This window comes from Prionailurus viverrinus, chromosome E2, assembly GCF_022837055.1.
Source record: "Prionailurus viverrinus isolate Anna chromosome E2, UM_Priviv_1.0, whole genome shotgun sequence".
In the NCBI taxonomy this organism is placed as follows: domain Eukaryota; kingdom Metazoa; phylum Chordata; class Mammalia; order Carnivora; family Felidae; genus Prionailurus; species Prionailurus viverrinus.
The window spans coordinates 7,587,939-7,603,735 of NC_062575.1; the positions used below are offsets into that span (position 1 = coordinate 7,587,939).

The 15,797-nt window shown below is 52.8% G+C and overlaps 2 long non-coding RNA genes across 3 annotated transcripts; both read right to left on the reverse strand.

Annotated features, from left to right (window-relative positions):
* Positions 1-638: 638 nt before the first annotated feature.
* Positions 639-7,817, reverse strand: LOC125153362 (uncharacterized). Its single transcript, XR_007147469.1, has 5 exons — positions 7,654-7,817; positions 6,675-6,846; positions 3,861-4,908; positions 2,442-2,528; positions 639-757 (listed from the first exon to the last, which is right to left on the reverse strand). It is a non-coding gene; the product is annotated as an uncharacterized LOC125153362 (long non-coding RNA).
* Positions 7,818-8,278: 461 nt separating this feature from the next.
* Positions 8,279-13,915, reverse strand: LOC125153361 (uncharacterized). Of its 2 annotated transcripts, XR_007147468.1 has the most exons (4): positions 13,717-13,915; positions 12,407-13,438; positions 9,803-10,768; positions 8,279-9,384 (listed from the first exon to the last, which is right to left on the reverse strand). It is a non-coding gene; the product is annotated as an uncharacterized LOC125153361 (long non-coding RNA). The 2 variants fall into 2 exon arrangements; XR_007147467.1 differs by lacking the exon at positions 13,717-13,915 and having other exon boundaries at positions 12,407-13,565.
* Positions 13,916-15,797: the final 1,882 nt, after the last annotated feature.

A 15,797-nucleotide genomic window follows, 5' to 3' on the forward strand; every position in this document is an offset into this window, starting at 1 on the left:
CTGCCCTCCATGGCGTCGTCTAACCCTTCCACACGCAACACAGCACAGCACGAGGGGTCTGGGGCACTGCCTGGGGAGCCGAGCCCTGACTCTGCTGCCTTGGCCCTCGTGGCGGCCTCGGTCTGCCAACACCATCTTGAGTCTAGCTCTGAAGAAACGTCCGCCACCCACCAGTGACGACTAGCCCACCAGTGCAAGGGCTGTTACAGATTTTCTGTTCTGTCATCAAGAAGCAGTCAACAGGGCTGGGACCCGAGTGGGACGTCTGGAGTGAGGGCCTCCTTAAACCTTGTGCCTCCGGAACCTTTCCTTTTAGGGTGTCCCCTGGGCACCTCACCCTCTCCAGACCTTGGCGGTCCATGTCTGCTTCCCACTCCCCCCCCCTTTTCAAACATTATAAGTAACTCCACCTTCACACCGTCCACGTCCACCGAGAGCCAAAGAGTACGCTTTGCAAGATCCTAGAATCGAAAGAAAGGAAGACATTGCAACCGTGCTTTGGGCAGGAAACGCCTTCACTTCTCAGAGCCCTTTATCCCACAGGACACCTCATTACACGAAGACTGAGAATGAACGTCCTCTGCCTCAAGTTCAGCAACCTCATTTCCAAAATACCCACCTACAGGAAGCACTGGCAATGTAAATAGAAACTCTTAGGAGACGTGGTGCCCGAAGTTTTACACCCAGTTGGCGTGACAAAAGACCAAGGGACAGTAATATTTTAGCAATTCCCACAAGAGGAAACACAAGTGGCCAACTTAAAAAAAAAAAAAAAAAAAAAAGTCAACCTCATTATCCCTGAAAAAATGAAAATTACATGCTCTTTTTACATTCAAATCAAATAATTTACACTTTTTATAAATGTTTTTCTACATTTGTTCAAACATGTAGATCTCTATGTGTATATATGCTTATAACTCGGTTTTTTTTTTCCTCGAAATGGGACCTTTCTTTAACAATATACTGTGGACATCTTTTCAGGTCAGTAAATCCAGCAACCCGCACTGTCTTTGTTTTTATTCAGTGTGGATGGAGCCCACTTGAATGAAGCAATGGCTCTGCTGGTGGGTTGTTCACAGTTCTGTATCTTTGTTTTTCTTATAAGCAATGCATTCTTCCATACGTATCTTTGAACACTTGGGTGGGTATATTCACAGAAAAAAATTAGTTTCCATTGTAAACACTGGATCACATATCAAAGCATATATACATGTTTTAAGTTTTGACAGAAATGCCAAATTGCCATTAAGTACTTTACTGTTAGACTTGGTAACAATATCCATCTACTATTTTCATTATTTTTTTTATTAAAAAGACCACTTTGTTTAAGATTACAGAGATGCGGGGCGGGGGAGGGGGGCCCTGGGTGGCTCAGTTCAATTAAGCATCTGACTCCATTTTGGCTCAGGTCACGACCTCACAGTTCATGGGATCGAAGCCTGCACTGCATCGGGCTCTAAGCTGACAGTGCAGAGCCTGCTTGGCATTCTCTCTCCCTCTCTCTCTGCCCCTCCCCTGCTTGGGCAGGCTCGCTCTCACTCTCTCTTAAAGTAAATAAACTTTAAAAAAAAAAAAAGATACACAGATGGTAAAAAGCAGCCCAGATGGGCTCAGGGAAGAGGCTCTTTGGCTGAGTTAGCTCTTGGTCCCCAAAATAAAGTCTCAAACCAGTTGCCCATGAACATGTAAATCAAGCCTATGCTTCGGATGCCCAGGGTTGACTTCTGCTTCCTGCCTGGACAGCCCCGTGTAAAAGCAACAGTGGGAAGGCAACTGGGCTGAGCTTCAGTGAGCACCCAGAGCCTGGAAGTCAACCCCACCTTTGCCCTCCTACCCTGGGCTCTCTCTTGCTACATCCAACCCTTAGAGCTTAGAGCGGTCACCTGCAGGAGGGAAGGAGCCAGGCTGGGTCACTGGGAAGGACTCAGTTTCCATCTCAGCTCTAATAGTGTCTCACTGCATGACTTCAGACAAGTTGCTAAGACTCTCTGGTCCTCAGTTTTCCTAATCTATAAAATGGGTCAAATAAAACCTGTCTGACTCACTGGGTTGTGATGAGAATCAGATGTGGGAAAGGATGTGAAACTAACTGGTTTTCCTTCCTTCTGTTTTGGGTTTCCCAACAGGTCTACAGCTGTGGAGCAGGGGAGCCTAGTCTGGGGTTTCCTAACCACAAGTGCTTTCCCAGTAACAGCCTTCTTCGAAGTTATTACTACTTTTTTATCTGAATGGACATGATACAAAATTCAAAAGGTCTAAAAGGGCACTTGCGAGAGGCAAGTCTTCCCACTTCTGACTCCACTCCCCCCACCCCCGCCCCCACCCCCAGATACCCTTCCGAGAGGCAACCTTTGTCATCTCCTTTTTGTGTCCTCAATCCCCGGGTGTTTTGTGCATTTCCACCTCTGCACCTTGCTTTAAAAAAAAAAAAAAAATCTTACCCATTTCTTGAAGCTTTTCCCCCATCAGTGCATATGGAGCTTTCTTGTTCTTTTTGCTGCCTACTATTTACTTTGAAAGTTTCAACACTATAAAAAAAGTTGCAAGAAGAGGAACATGAAAAACCATATATTTAAAGTTGGATTCAACAACTGTTAATACACACCACATTTTCTTTACCTGTTTCTCTTTTTTCTAAACTATCCAAGAGCCAAGGGTTAATATTTCAATGCTACATACTTCAGCAGATAGCTACTAAGGACATTATCCTACACAACCACAATACAACGATCACGTTCAGGAAAGTCAACATTGATACATTGCTATTATCAAACATATGGTCCACAATCAAATTTCCCAAGGTGTCTGATTAAAATGTCCTTTTTAAGAATCCAGGTTCCGGGGCGCCTGGGTGGCGCAGTCAGTTAAGCGTCCGACTTCAGCCAGGTCACGATCTCGCGGTCCGTGAGTTTGAGCCCCGCGTCGGGCTCTGGGCTGATGGCTCAGAGCCTGGAGCCTGTTTCCGGTTCTGTGTCTCCCTCTCTCTCTGCCCCTCCCCCATTCATGCTCTGTCTCTCTCTGTCCCAAAAATAAATAAACGTTGAAAAAAAAAATTAAAAAAAAAAAAAAAGAATCCAGGTTCCAACGAAGGATTGCCCAGTGCACTTAATTGCCAGGTCTGTTTAACCTCTTTCAATCTCCCAGTCTATTTGGTCTTTCACGACATCAACATTTTTGAGGGTCTAGGCCAGTTTTGCAAAATATCCCACAATTTGGATTTCTCTGAGACATTCTTCACAATATACTTAGGATAAACATTTTTGTGCAGGAATGTTACATAGGTGATATCACACCTCATTGATGTTAACGGCAACATAGCATCCCCGTGCATGGATGTACCATCATTTTTGTAACTTGTCCTCTTCCCATAGAGGCCTGGACGATTTCCAGGCATGTTTCATAAACAACGCTACAATGAATATTCTTAAACTTCTGTCATTTTGAAACAGTCTAGTGTGTCTATAGGATAAATTCCTACAACTGGAAACTTTGCACCCGCATAAATTGCCCTTTATAAAGGATGAGCCCATTAATATTTCCACTGATAACATGCGAGGACACTCTGCCCCAGAAGTTTGTCTCATTTTTTTAAAGTTTATTTATTTTGAGTGAGCGAGAAAGTACGAGTGGGGGAGGGGCAGAAAGACAGAGAGACAGAGAGAGAGAGAGAGAGAGAGAGAGAGAGAGAGAGAAGGGGGTGGGGAGGGAGGGAGGGAGAGAAAATCCCAAGCAGGCTCCCCACTGCCAGCACGGAGCCCAATGCGGGGCTGGAACTCACCAACCATGAGACCATGACCTGAGCCAAGTCAGACGCTTAACCATCTGGGCCACCCAGGCACCCGTCTCATTTTTTAACTTACATCTTACTGTGTGTTGGCTAGTAAGGTCACACGTCCTTGCTGAGTCTCTGGGTGACAAGATTTCCTTATATTTCCCCCTATGAGTTTTGGCTGGAATTTGCAGGAACTCCTACTTTGCAAAGAAAACGTCCCAAGTGCTCCGCTGAAGCACAATTTTTGCTCCTGGTTACAAAACACATCCATTTGCTCTGCACGCTCAGCTTCAAAGGGAAGAGGGGTTTGTCAAGCAAGGAAGGTGTGTTAAGCACCTTGCTAGTTACTTGATTGAGTTATCAAGGCTGCCAAGTGAGAATGATTTATCTGCCCGTTTTACAGATACGGAAACAAAGGTTCCGGGAGGTTACGCAGCTGATTTACTCGTTCGAGGGCGGAATAACTCAGGCCTGCTTGCCACCACTGAAGCGTGGATAGGTCCTATTCTCCGCTTCCGTGGGTGTTGGTGGTTGGGAGAGACAAAACCAAATTCTACGTATTCACTCTAAGTCCCCAAACTGTTAACCCCCGCCACGGCGTGGGGTTTAGGTGAACCACTCCAGCTCACGCCGCCGGCTCTCAGACCACTAGAGGACTACCTTCCCCCAAATGCACGGCTCTCACGGACTCTTCCGGCCTCTGTGGACTACACTTCCCAGAATGCAGCACGCACGCACCCGCGCTTCCGCTTCCGGCCCAGGCGTTTCTTGGGAGTTGGGGTTTTTCTGCGGGGAGCCAGACCGCGAGCAGCTCGGGGCTGTCACCCCCCCACGTGGCCCCATGGCATCTGGGGGAGTAAGGGCCACACTTATCCGCCAGGAGACACTGGGCAGGCCTGAAAGCGCTTTCTACCTTCTTTTGGCCAGCGGGCTGGCTCCGTTGGTGGCCGCACGGTCCTGGGGAGTCATCGGTGGAGACTTTCTCTGACTCACTTAGGGTTAGTAGGGGTTCATTTAGGGTCCTGGCATTCTCTTTACTGTTGAGTTTTCGAGCGGCCATGAGGTCCTGTCCTTTATCTTGTGACATCATGTTGCGCCAGAATCGCCCCCATGTTTTTCTTCCTTGAGACGCCTCCCTTCCAAGCAGTAAAGAAAGGAAAAAACAAAAAACAAAGGAGTTAGCACCTTTTAACATGCTACCTTGCTCCTGCCCACTCTTGCCCCCAACAGCGAGTTAGGCTCACGGCAGCCAGGGCAATCTTTGAAAGTTAAATCACTCAGTCGCTGTATTGCATTCCATGGCTCCCCATTGCTCCCAGGATCCCATCCAGACTCCATGCCATGTAAGAGCTGACCTGTCCAGTTTCATGTTATTCTACTTGCCACCCCATTAATCCCCTCCGGCTCCCCTGGTCCTGGCTCCTGCAATGTGCCTCGCTCCCTCCAGCCTCCTAGCCTCTGGCCACGCCATGCAGGTGCCTCTGCCTGGACTGGGCTACTTTCTCCTCTTTCCTCAGCTTGCAGCAGTTCGTTCTGTGTCATTCAGAGTCCTACCAAGGGATAGAAAGCACTCTGGTTCTTTCAACAGAGAGAAGGTAAAGAACGGTCAACTAAAAAGGTATTGTGGGTTAATAATGACACAGAGCAGCTACCACGCCCAGGGCTAGAGGAACAAAGGGAGCAGCCTGGTTATGAAAATTTAGAAGGTCGGGGGAGACCAGTGCTAGGCTCCAGGCCTCTGAGGAGCTGGCCAGCCTAACCATCACCTCCTGGGAGCGGGGATCCTGATTCTGGTAACGCCCCTGCAGACCACGCCACCCTTCCCTTCAGGACACTGTCCACAGGCAGTAATGTGGGGTTTATGTGTACTGGTGTCTCTCTGCCCTCGGTCTCTTCCCTGGACCCCCAACAGCAGCGATTAGGCCACGTTGTACATCACTGTGCTCTAAGTGCCCCTCGGACACCTTGTTGATAGAATCATTTCTCAGGGACGGTGCCTTGGGAGTTTCTGCTCTGGCTGCGGTGGGACTCCATCACTCATCTAAATTCTACTTGACCCTGAACCTGCTCTTTGCCCAGGACTTTGCTGGGACTAGAGTGACCAAGAGGGGCCCAGATAGACTCCCGGGCACAGGACTGAAGGTGGCACTCCCTCTTGAGGCTGTGCAGGTGCGGGGTGAACCCCGAGAAGTAGCTCCCTCCAAGCTCCTCACTGTTTCACGTCAAACACTGGGCCCTGCCTTGAACATTGCCAGGCACTTAGTAGGGGTTGAGGGAATGAATGGGACCTAGCCTCCTATTTTCCAGGGCACCAGGCCACTTGGAGTAATTGATTCTCTAGGTCATCTTCTGGCTGAGAAGGGCGATGCTGACTTAAACTGCTCCCCCTCCCCATGGTAAATTTTATGTTTTTACAATCAAAATGTTCAATGGAACAGAAAATCCCCCCTGCAGGTAATAAGCCATGTGGTGCATTGGGAAGCGTGCCTGCTTTGGAGTCAGACCACCTGGGTTCACACGGAAGTGATTCCACTTCTAGGCTGTGTGGCCTTGGGGAATTCTTATTACAGAGCCCCAGCACTATACGTGGCACATCAAGGTACTTTATACGAGTTTGATTCCTGTTGCTCTGAGCTCCAACCACAGCTCAAACGGAGAATCTCCCTCTGACTCCCTGAGAGTGGGTTATTGGCCTTGTGTGGGGCTGGATCAAAACCAAGGCTGAGAGGCTTGTCCATGGGAGAAGGGGGCTGCCTTGGGGGAACCTCTCTTGCTCTATGAAGCAAAAAGGGTATATGGGTCAGAACTCCCCTTCAAACTTGCCTAAGTGAAATGGGGAATTTATTGTCTCACATATTGGGAGCTAGCTTCAGGTCAGGCTGGATCCAGGAACTCAATAGACCTTCTTCAGGGTTGTCTCACTCATCAACCCAGTGACTGGGCGACAGGGTGCAGTGGCTGCTCCTTGCTTGACTCCAGTGTCTGGCAGGGCAGGGCAGGGCAGGGTTGGTGACTATGATTGACAGCCCCACTGAACCAGCTTCCCAAGGAGAAGGGCTGATGTCACCAGAAGTCTAGAGGGAAGTAAGATAAATGGTAAACCTTACTACCTGCCATTTACTGTTCTAAGCATTCCTCCTTGTTAATTCATCAAATCCTAATAACCCTACAAAGTAGGTATCATTTTCATCATTCCCAGTTTACAGATGAAGAAACTGAGGCACAGATTGCCTCAGGTCAGAGCTAGTGAGGGGCAGCGCCACTATTCAGCCCCAGACAGTCTGGCTCCAAGCCCAAGCATTGTTCCATTTCTCCATGTCGCCTCTCCCTATCAGTCAGTATCAAGAGATGGACATGACAGGGACAGCCCCAGAAGGGGTCCCAGCACTCCCTTGGAGTAGTATGGAGAGCAGCTGGGGACCACAGCCTCGGGTGGTCCGGCCTCAGGGTGAAGTCTGGCTTCAGTACCTCTGCATCTGGAAAATTCTGGGAACTCTCAGAGGACTCACCACAAGTTGAGAACATACCCAGGCTCCACTCCAGGGGCACAAGTCCTGGCTTGAGGAGCCTGATCCCACCTTGGGGCCACAAGCTGGCTGTGTGGCTTGGGGACAGTCACTGCCCCTCTCTGGGCCTGTTTCTTCCTCTTGCAAATGAGCAAGTTGGGCCTGACTCCCCACCACTGGGGGTTCTCTCTGGGGAGAAGCTGGGGGTGAACCGCTCCGACTTGTGGTCGGCCACAAACTGCCCTGTCCCCAGGTGCTGGGGAAACAAGGTGTCCCCTGTCCCTGCACATCAGTGGCTCTGAGCCCCCAGAGGGACTTGGCCTGACTGTGAGCCCAGCTTCCTCTCCCACGGCCACCCTTCTCCCCAAGCCTCACCTCAGTCATCATTGCCTGGCCTGCCCCCAGACAGCACCCCTCCCCGGCCAGGCTGGGCCAGTGCATTCCTGCTGCCTCTTCTCCATCTGGTATCTTAGTCTCCTACCCAAGTATCAGGCACTCACAGGGCAGCGGCTCTCAACTGAGGTGGTTTTGCAGGGTTTCTGGATTTAGCAAGTAAAAATGCAATCTTTAGGGCAGAATTCTACCAAAAAGTTGTGAGTCGTTTCTCTGAAATTCAAATCTAACTGGGAAACCTGCATTTTGTCTGGCAACCCTCCCCCCAGGGGACATTTCTTCATGTCTGGAAACAGTGTTGATCGTCAAAACTGGGGGGGTTTCATTGGCATCTAGTGGGTTGAGGCCAGGGATGCTGTTTAATACCCTATGATACACAGGATGGCCCCACCATGAGGAATAATCCTACCCAATTGTCAACGGAGCCAAGGCTAAGAAATTCTAGGTTCTCCCCAAAGCTAACACACATACTTAACTGTGATCTCAGGGACTTGACGGGGCGGGGGGGGGGGGGGGGGTAGGGGCGGGGGGGAGGAGAGCAGTGGGGGGGGGGGAGGGGCGGGGGGAGGAGAGCAGTGGTCACGTCCCTGAAACAAGTAAATGGCTTGTTCAAGGTCATATAACTGGCAAGGACCAAAGCGGAGTCCTCCGCCTGTCTGTGCCTTTCTCCTAATAGGCTCATCTGAAACCAGGAAGTACAGTGGGGGAGGATAGGCAGGGAGAGCCCCGCAGGGTCCCCAGACCCCCCAAGGAATGGCTCTGGCGACTGGCTCTTGGGCTCCTTACGGGGAGGGCAAGCCAGTGCTGCAGACGATCCCAGGTGCTGCCACCAGGGGGCAGCAGAGACCTGGAAATGAGTCTTCACACCCTGGCCTTCTGGAAGTAACTGCAGATTCTTGCAGACTCCGGGGTCCCCTTCCAGAGAATCCAGTTCAGCTGGTCTGCAGGTCTGTGATGCTCACCAGGCATTGGCTTGTTTTTTTAACAGCTACCAGGTGATTTGGATGCTCAGCCAGGCTTAAAAACCACTGGTCTAAGACCTCGATTTTCATCCCTGATGGGTCATGAGTATCACTCCGGAGCCTTAAAAATACCAGCGTGAAAACCAGCCCAATGTCCACCGCCGAACGACGGATAAACACAGTGTGGTCCGTACAATGAAATGCTATTCGGCCATGAGGGGAATGACACCCTGAGACGCGTACCGCGTGCATGAGCTCTGGAAGTCACTGTGCTGGGTCAAGCCAGACACAAGGGAGCCCTCTGAGGTCTAGAGTAGTTGAATTCATAAAGACAGAAAGCGGGGGTCACTATGGGCTGGAGGCGGGAGGGTGGGGAGTCAGCGTTTAAGGGGTGCAGTTTCAGTTCGGGAAGGTGAACATTTCTGGAGGTGACGGTTGCACCATAACGTGAATGTACTTCTTGCCACCCAAGTGCACACTCAAAAACGGCTAAAACGGTCCATTTTACGTTATGCACATTTTACTACAATAAAAAAATAATGTAGCGGAAACATAAACGTCACGCTTAAAGTTTAAGAGCATTCCACACAACAGGGGCGCCTGGGCGGTTCAGCCAGTTAAGCATCCAACTTCCGCTCGGGTCACGATCTCGCGGTTCATGAGTTGGAATCCCGCATCGGGCTCTGTGCTGGCAGCACAGATCCTCTGTCCCCTTCTCTCCCTGCCCCTTCCCTGCTTGTACATTCTCTCTCTGAAATAAACAAACATTAAAAAAAAAAAATTATTCCACACGACAAAACCACACATGTCCAAGTCCCGGCTCAGACCAGCTCAGTAAGAGGGGCCGGGGTTTGGACAGCTACAAGTGTCCCAGGGGGATTTCACCAACAGCTGTGGTCGGAGATTATTCTAAGATTCCAGCATCAGGGAGGAAGAGTGGGTGCACCATCCATTTTCCTGTTGTCATGGTTTTAAACTCCGTCCACAAATTCTTTGATGCTCTTCCTTCAAGACGTGGACCCTAATCTCCCTCCCCTGAGCGTGGGCTGGTCTTAGTGCCTTGCTACTAACAAACGAGCCCAAAGCAGAAGTGACGGTGGGGGTTATCAGAGACCCGGTGGTCACAGCCACCCTAGTTTCTACTTTGGTCTTTCTCTCCGATGACTCACCCTAGGGGGAGCTGCATAAAACAACACTCAAGGAGCCTTCTGGACAACCGTGTGAGGAGAAACTGAGGCCTCCCGCCAGAAGCGGTGTGGGGCACTGTCACACAAGGGGGTCCTCCAGCCCAGCAGAGCTTTCAAACAAGGCCACGGCCTCGGCTGACATCTTGATGGCCGCCATATGGGACCGAGCCGTGAGCCGGAACGACCCAGCTGAGTCACTCCGGAGTTCCTGAGCCGCAGAAACAAACACGCTCCTTTCCAGTCGCTGCATTTGGGGTGATTTGTTACGCAGTGGTAGGTAATTAATGCATCCAATTAGGAGTCACAGAATCATCCGCTCAGCCCTTTCCACAACCACCTCCCCACCCACCCATCACAGGACACAGGGCCCAGCACAAAGGAGATCCCTGTCAGATGAATGATCAAACATTTTCTCAGCATCAAGCCCATGGCACTTGCTGAGACAGGCCAGGGGACTTGGCGAGTTGGCCAGGAGGGTGGCCACCTCCCTCAAAGTAGCTTCCCCACCCGAGTCCATCCGGCCTCATTTTTTTCCTCATTTCCTCCCACAAACCCTTCAGGCCTGCCTGATAGAAAAACCTGGTTCCGTGTCTCCAGTTCTCTCCAGCTCCACCTACCCTCCCCCCCCATCCCCCACCCCCGAGGGCAAATGCTAAAGCTGCTGGCTGTGACTCAGAGGGCCATCAGCTTGGGGCTCGGCAGTCTGGGGACAGCAGCGCCTCCTGCCCCTGGGGCTGGTTGTGACAGGAAGATTTGGGCTTTTCTGGAGGCCAAGTGGAGCAGCTACAGAAAGGCCGGTTTCCTTCTGTGTGGCAGAGGCCTGTCTCCTCCCTGAGACCATCATCAGACAGCCTTGGGCCCTCCCCACCCCACACATACCTTTTTCCAGATGAATCTCTTCTTATCCCTCAGGGTTTACCTGACACGCTAGCGCCTCTGTTTTCTCATCTACAAAATGGGGATAATGAGGGTATTTTGAGACTGGATGTCATGGTGCACAGGAGGACCCTCAGCAAAGGGCCAGGGGCAGCAGGTACTGATGCATGTCTGCTGAGCTGCCGTGACAAGAGGGAAGAGTGCCAGGAAAACCCACGTCCTCCAAGCAGCTGGCAGGGCCCACAGGTGACTCTCAGCCCTCTCCACTCCTCCCTGCTTTGCTCACTCTGCTCTGGCTGCACCATCGTCCCCCGTTCCTCTCACACTCCATGCCTGCTCCCACCTCAGGGCCTTTGCACTGGCTTTTCTTGCTGCCTGGAATGCTCTTCCCCCCAAATATCCCTTGGCTCTACCCTCCCCTCCTTCAGGGCTGTGCCCAGATGTCCCCTTCCTTCTCGGTGAGGCCTTCCCTAGCCACCTTCCCTCCACTCTCTCCATCCCCCTTTTTGGATTCAACTTTTTCCCCATCACATCTCTCCTTTTAATTTTTTTTTTTCAACGTTTATTTATTTTTGGGACAGAGAGAGACAGAGCATGAACGGGGGAGGGGCAGAGAGAGAGGGAGACACAGAATCGGAAACAGGCTCCAGGCTCTGAGCCATCAGCCCAGAGCCCAACGCGGGGCTCGAACTCATGGACCGCGAGATCGTGACCTGGCTGAAGTCGGACGCTTAACCGACTGCGCCACCCAGGTGCCCCATCACATCTCTCCTTTTAAGACACTACATCTTGGGGCGCCTGGGTGGCTCATTCGGTTGGGCGCCCGACTTCAGCTCAGGTCATGATCTCGAGAACACTCCATGAGTTGGAGCCCCGTGTCGGGCTCTGTGTTGACAGCTCAGAGCCTGGAGCCTGCTGCGGATTCTGTGTCTCCCTCTCTCTCTGCCCCTCCCCTGCTCATGATCTGTGTCTTTCTGTCTCAAAAATAAATCAAAACATTAAAAAAAAAAAAGACACTACATCTTTTCCTTATTTTGTTGCTTGACTCCTCTCAGACATAGGCTCCACAGAAGAGGCTTTGGTCTTTATTCACTGCTAAATCCCCACACTTAGCTGAGTGACCAGCATGCAGTAGGTCTTTAAGGTGGATGGATGAATGATTAAGAGGGTATTAAGTGGGACTTCTCCAGCAGCCTTGAAATCATCTTCCAGGTCTAAGTCCCCCAGATTCTAGAGAAAGTCAGAAAACTGGAGACCAGACCTCAGGGCTTATTTACCAAGTGGCTGCGAAGGTCCTGCTTTGCCTTATATCATCCCAGCACCAACAGAAGACTGGGGTGGGAAGAAAAGAAGAGAGACGCTCCCCTCCCCGGGTCTCAAGTTCACCCCTGCCCTGCACGGAGTCAGGGAAAAGAGAAGTGGGAAGAGGGGCCAGGGTGGGGAGAGGTGACCAGGGCATGTCAGGAAGGTGTGAGGTTCGGGAAGTCACATGGACACCAGGGAGGAAGGAACGCCAAGAGCGATTTCCAGCATCCCAACCAAAAAGGTTGGCTCCAGGGTGAGGAGCCCCCAGCAGGAAGCAGCTGGGGGGCGGGGTGTGTGTGTGTGTGTGTGACCAGCAGCTGGGAGAGGGAGCTGTGGGGGTGGGGGGGCGGGACCCGTCCTGGGGAGCCTCACCCCACTCCACACAGTCCTCCCAAGTGCACACACCTAGGCCACAACAGGGAAGCAGCAGCGGGCAAACAAGGACAAGGGCAAGACCCGGGAAGCGCAGGACGGGCGTCCCTTCCTTTCACTCCCGCGGAGGAGGAAGGAGCTCGGAAAAGAGAAGAGGCACGAAGAGCAGGTGGAGGCGAGGCTGAAGTCAGCCAGCCTGGCCAGTCTGTTCCTGAAGGCGTCTTTAAGAACCTGGAGAGATTCGACTGAACGAGGTCTAGAGACAAAGAAAACACCGTTTCCTACGTGAGCTCCAGGGAGGGCGGCGCCAGCAGGCGGGCGGCGGTGTTAGGACGCCCCTTCTCCCTCGCTGGGTCCCCGCCGACGGCGAGCGCTGGGGACCGAGGGGGGGCGCCCTACGTGCTCCTCGAAGGAAGGAAGCGGCAGGGCGCCCAACACAGTGGGGCAGGGAGTGGGAGGCGCGGGCGGAGGGACGTGCCCCCTTGGGTGTGTTACCGTGGGGAGGGCCATGCAGGACCCTGGGCTGATTTCTGGCCGAGGCACTCCCGGACTGTCGCTCCCAGTCCGGGCGACGGGGGTGGGGGCAGGCTGGAGGGCAGCGGGGAGCCCCTCGGGGGGTCTCGGTACCCCGCCCTCTCGCTGGGCGGTGCTCTGGGGCGCAGCGGCGGGACCCAGGCCCGCACTTGCTGCTCCCCTCAACCCTGCAGAGCCTTCCCAGCCCCGGGGTCTGCGGCAGCTGCGACGCGCGCCGAGGGAAGCGGGGGTCTCCATGGTAACGTTGACGTCAGGGACCCGGGGCCCGGCACGCCGCCTCCCGCCCCCTCCCGCCGGCCTGGCGCAGGCGCAGCCCCAGCCCCGATCTGCGGCAGCTGGGACGCCAGAGGCGTTGGAGCCGCCCCCCTGCCTCCTGACCTGTCCCGTCCTGGCCACCGGAGGCGGACAGGTGTGAGCCAGGCCCGCCAGGTCTCACCTGCCTGCCAGCTTCCCCGCGACCCTTTGTCCTCCCATGGCCCTCTGCCGGCCAAACCGACCTTCCTTCCTGCTTCGTCAACAGGCAGCCCCTTCCTAGGGAGAATGGCATGTGAATCGGACGCGGGAGGTGATGAGCCCCGACCCCCTCCTCCACCCTCCCAGACTTCCGTCTGCCTCCCTCCGCTCCGCTCCACAACAGAGGGGGGCGGTTTGTAGTTGAACGACTCCCAAATCGTCATATATCCCTCCCCCACCGCTCTGCCTCCGCCCCTTGCCTCTCTCTCCTGCTGCTCCTGCCCCCCACTTCGTCTTCCTCCCTTCTGCTGGTCCGTTCCTCCCCGGTGCCAGCCTCTGCCTCAGGGCCTCCGCACCGGCTCTTCCCACCGCTTGGAAGGCGCTTCCCTGCTCCACCTGCCCCAGGAGTTGGTCATTTCCGGCTCTTGCAGGTGGAGACACGTGAGCTCGGGGCCTCCCCCTCTTGGAGGCGCTCGTTCCAGCCGCCTGCACCTCCTTGTAGCTCTCTCTGCCGCCGCGATGAAAAATGGTTTGTGGGGTTATCTGGCTAATGGCTGCCTCCTCCCTCAGACTGAATGTGGTGGAGGATGGCGTTTGCTTTATTTACTCCTGAGTCGCCAGCGTGCCTGGCGCACAGTTGGTGCTCAGTACATTAAAAAAAAAAAGAAGAAGAAGAAGAAGAAAAAAAAGCCTTGTTGAGATACAATTCCCCAGCCCCACAATCCACCCAAGTGCACAGTTACACGGTTTTTAGCATAGAGTTGTGCAGTCAATTTAGAACATTGTCATCACCGCCAAAATGAACCCCTGCCCATGCCTGTCCCCCATCCCCTCAGCCCTAAGCAACTGGTAATGAACTTTCTCCATAGATTTCCCTATTCTGGGCTTTCCTATGATCATGGCATAGGATCCCACTTTTGTGACTGGCTTCTTCCACTTGGCACAGTGTTTTCAAGGTTCAGAGCAATACGCTTTTGCTCAGTAAATGGACGAAAGGCTACGGAACCAACTCCCTCTCCTGGCCAGCTGACAGCCAGCGGGAGGAAGGACACTGGATCCCTTGTGGGACCCGCCTCAACATGAGGGGCAGAGCTCTGACAGAGACTGCGCATGGCCTGGCTGCCTGGGTACACCCTTGACTGTCTTCAGCTCAAGGCCAACACCGACTCTGCTTGCCCAAACCCTGGTGTTGACATAGGTCAGATGTCAGATGTCTCATTTCATCAGGAGCCACTTTGCTTTCTTTCCTTTGGGTTTACCTTCCTTCCATCCATCCATCCTCCCAAAACGCATGGTTATGATCTCCCGAGCTTTCTCTTGCAAATGATACTACCCTTCCTTTTTTAAAAAAATTCTTTTTAAATTTATTCATTCTGAGAGAGACAGAGAGAGAGAGAGAGAGAAAGAGAGAGAGAGGAGAGAGAGAATCCCAAGCAGGCTCTGCACTGTCAGCACAGAGCCCCATGCGGGGCCCAAACCTATGAATCATGAGATCACGACCTGAGCCGAAGTTGGATGCTTAACCGACTGAGCTGCCCAGGCACCCCTAATTTTGCCTTTTTCTCTAAAAAAATGTGGATACTAGAACAATTTACATTATATAAATGACTTGCATCCTATTTCTATATGGCAGGACTTATCCTGAACAGCCACCACCAGGGGAGAGAACCCCCAACCCCGTGCGCATAACGGATGCCTCTGTAACTCCAGGGCCAGGAGGGGCTTATGATGCATTACTGCTCTCCATTAAACCCCCCAGGAGGGAATCACTGACCCACCTCCACTTCAGCAAACCCCTGTGGCCACTGCTGGGGGGAGCCCCAAAGAGGAGCTGACATAGTGGGTGTATGCAGTGCCCCGTTCCCTGAGCCTCCTTCCCACTGGATGCAACAGCCTCTTCTCCTACCTGGCAAATCCGAGAGGACACAAAGCCTGGTGTTTTCGAGGAACAGCTTGTCATTCCTACCATTACATGGAGAGGAAACACAAACAGCCAAGAGGTCTGTTGCCAGGACTTTGGTGGAGACCTTCTAGCCAGTGCTCAGCCTTCTCCTGCCGTGGGGATGACCAAATGTGCTCCGGGCAAGGTCTCCTTTCTGGAGATGTGTCCGGAGGGCAGGTCTCCACGCACTGATGCGTGGATCAGGAACCACGAGGACTTCATCTCCCCGCCGAATCTGAGAGAGGCTAGCTCAGGCTCGCCTTAGCCAGCATTAGAGAGGGCATGGGAGGGAAGGCCAGCACTGAGGTTTTCAAGGCCCCACCCCAACCTGAATAGAGGACACTGAAAAATAAAGCAAAGTCAGATATCCCACCACATACAGCTGTGCACGTTGTGCACTGTTCGAGGATGCCACATTTAAGGGAGTGTGTGGATTTATTAGGCAAACTGGTATAATGACAACTGGCCAGCAGATGGCAGTAGAGCGTTTTTGAG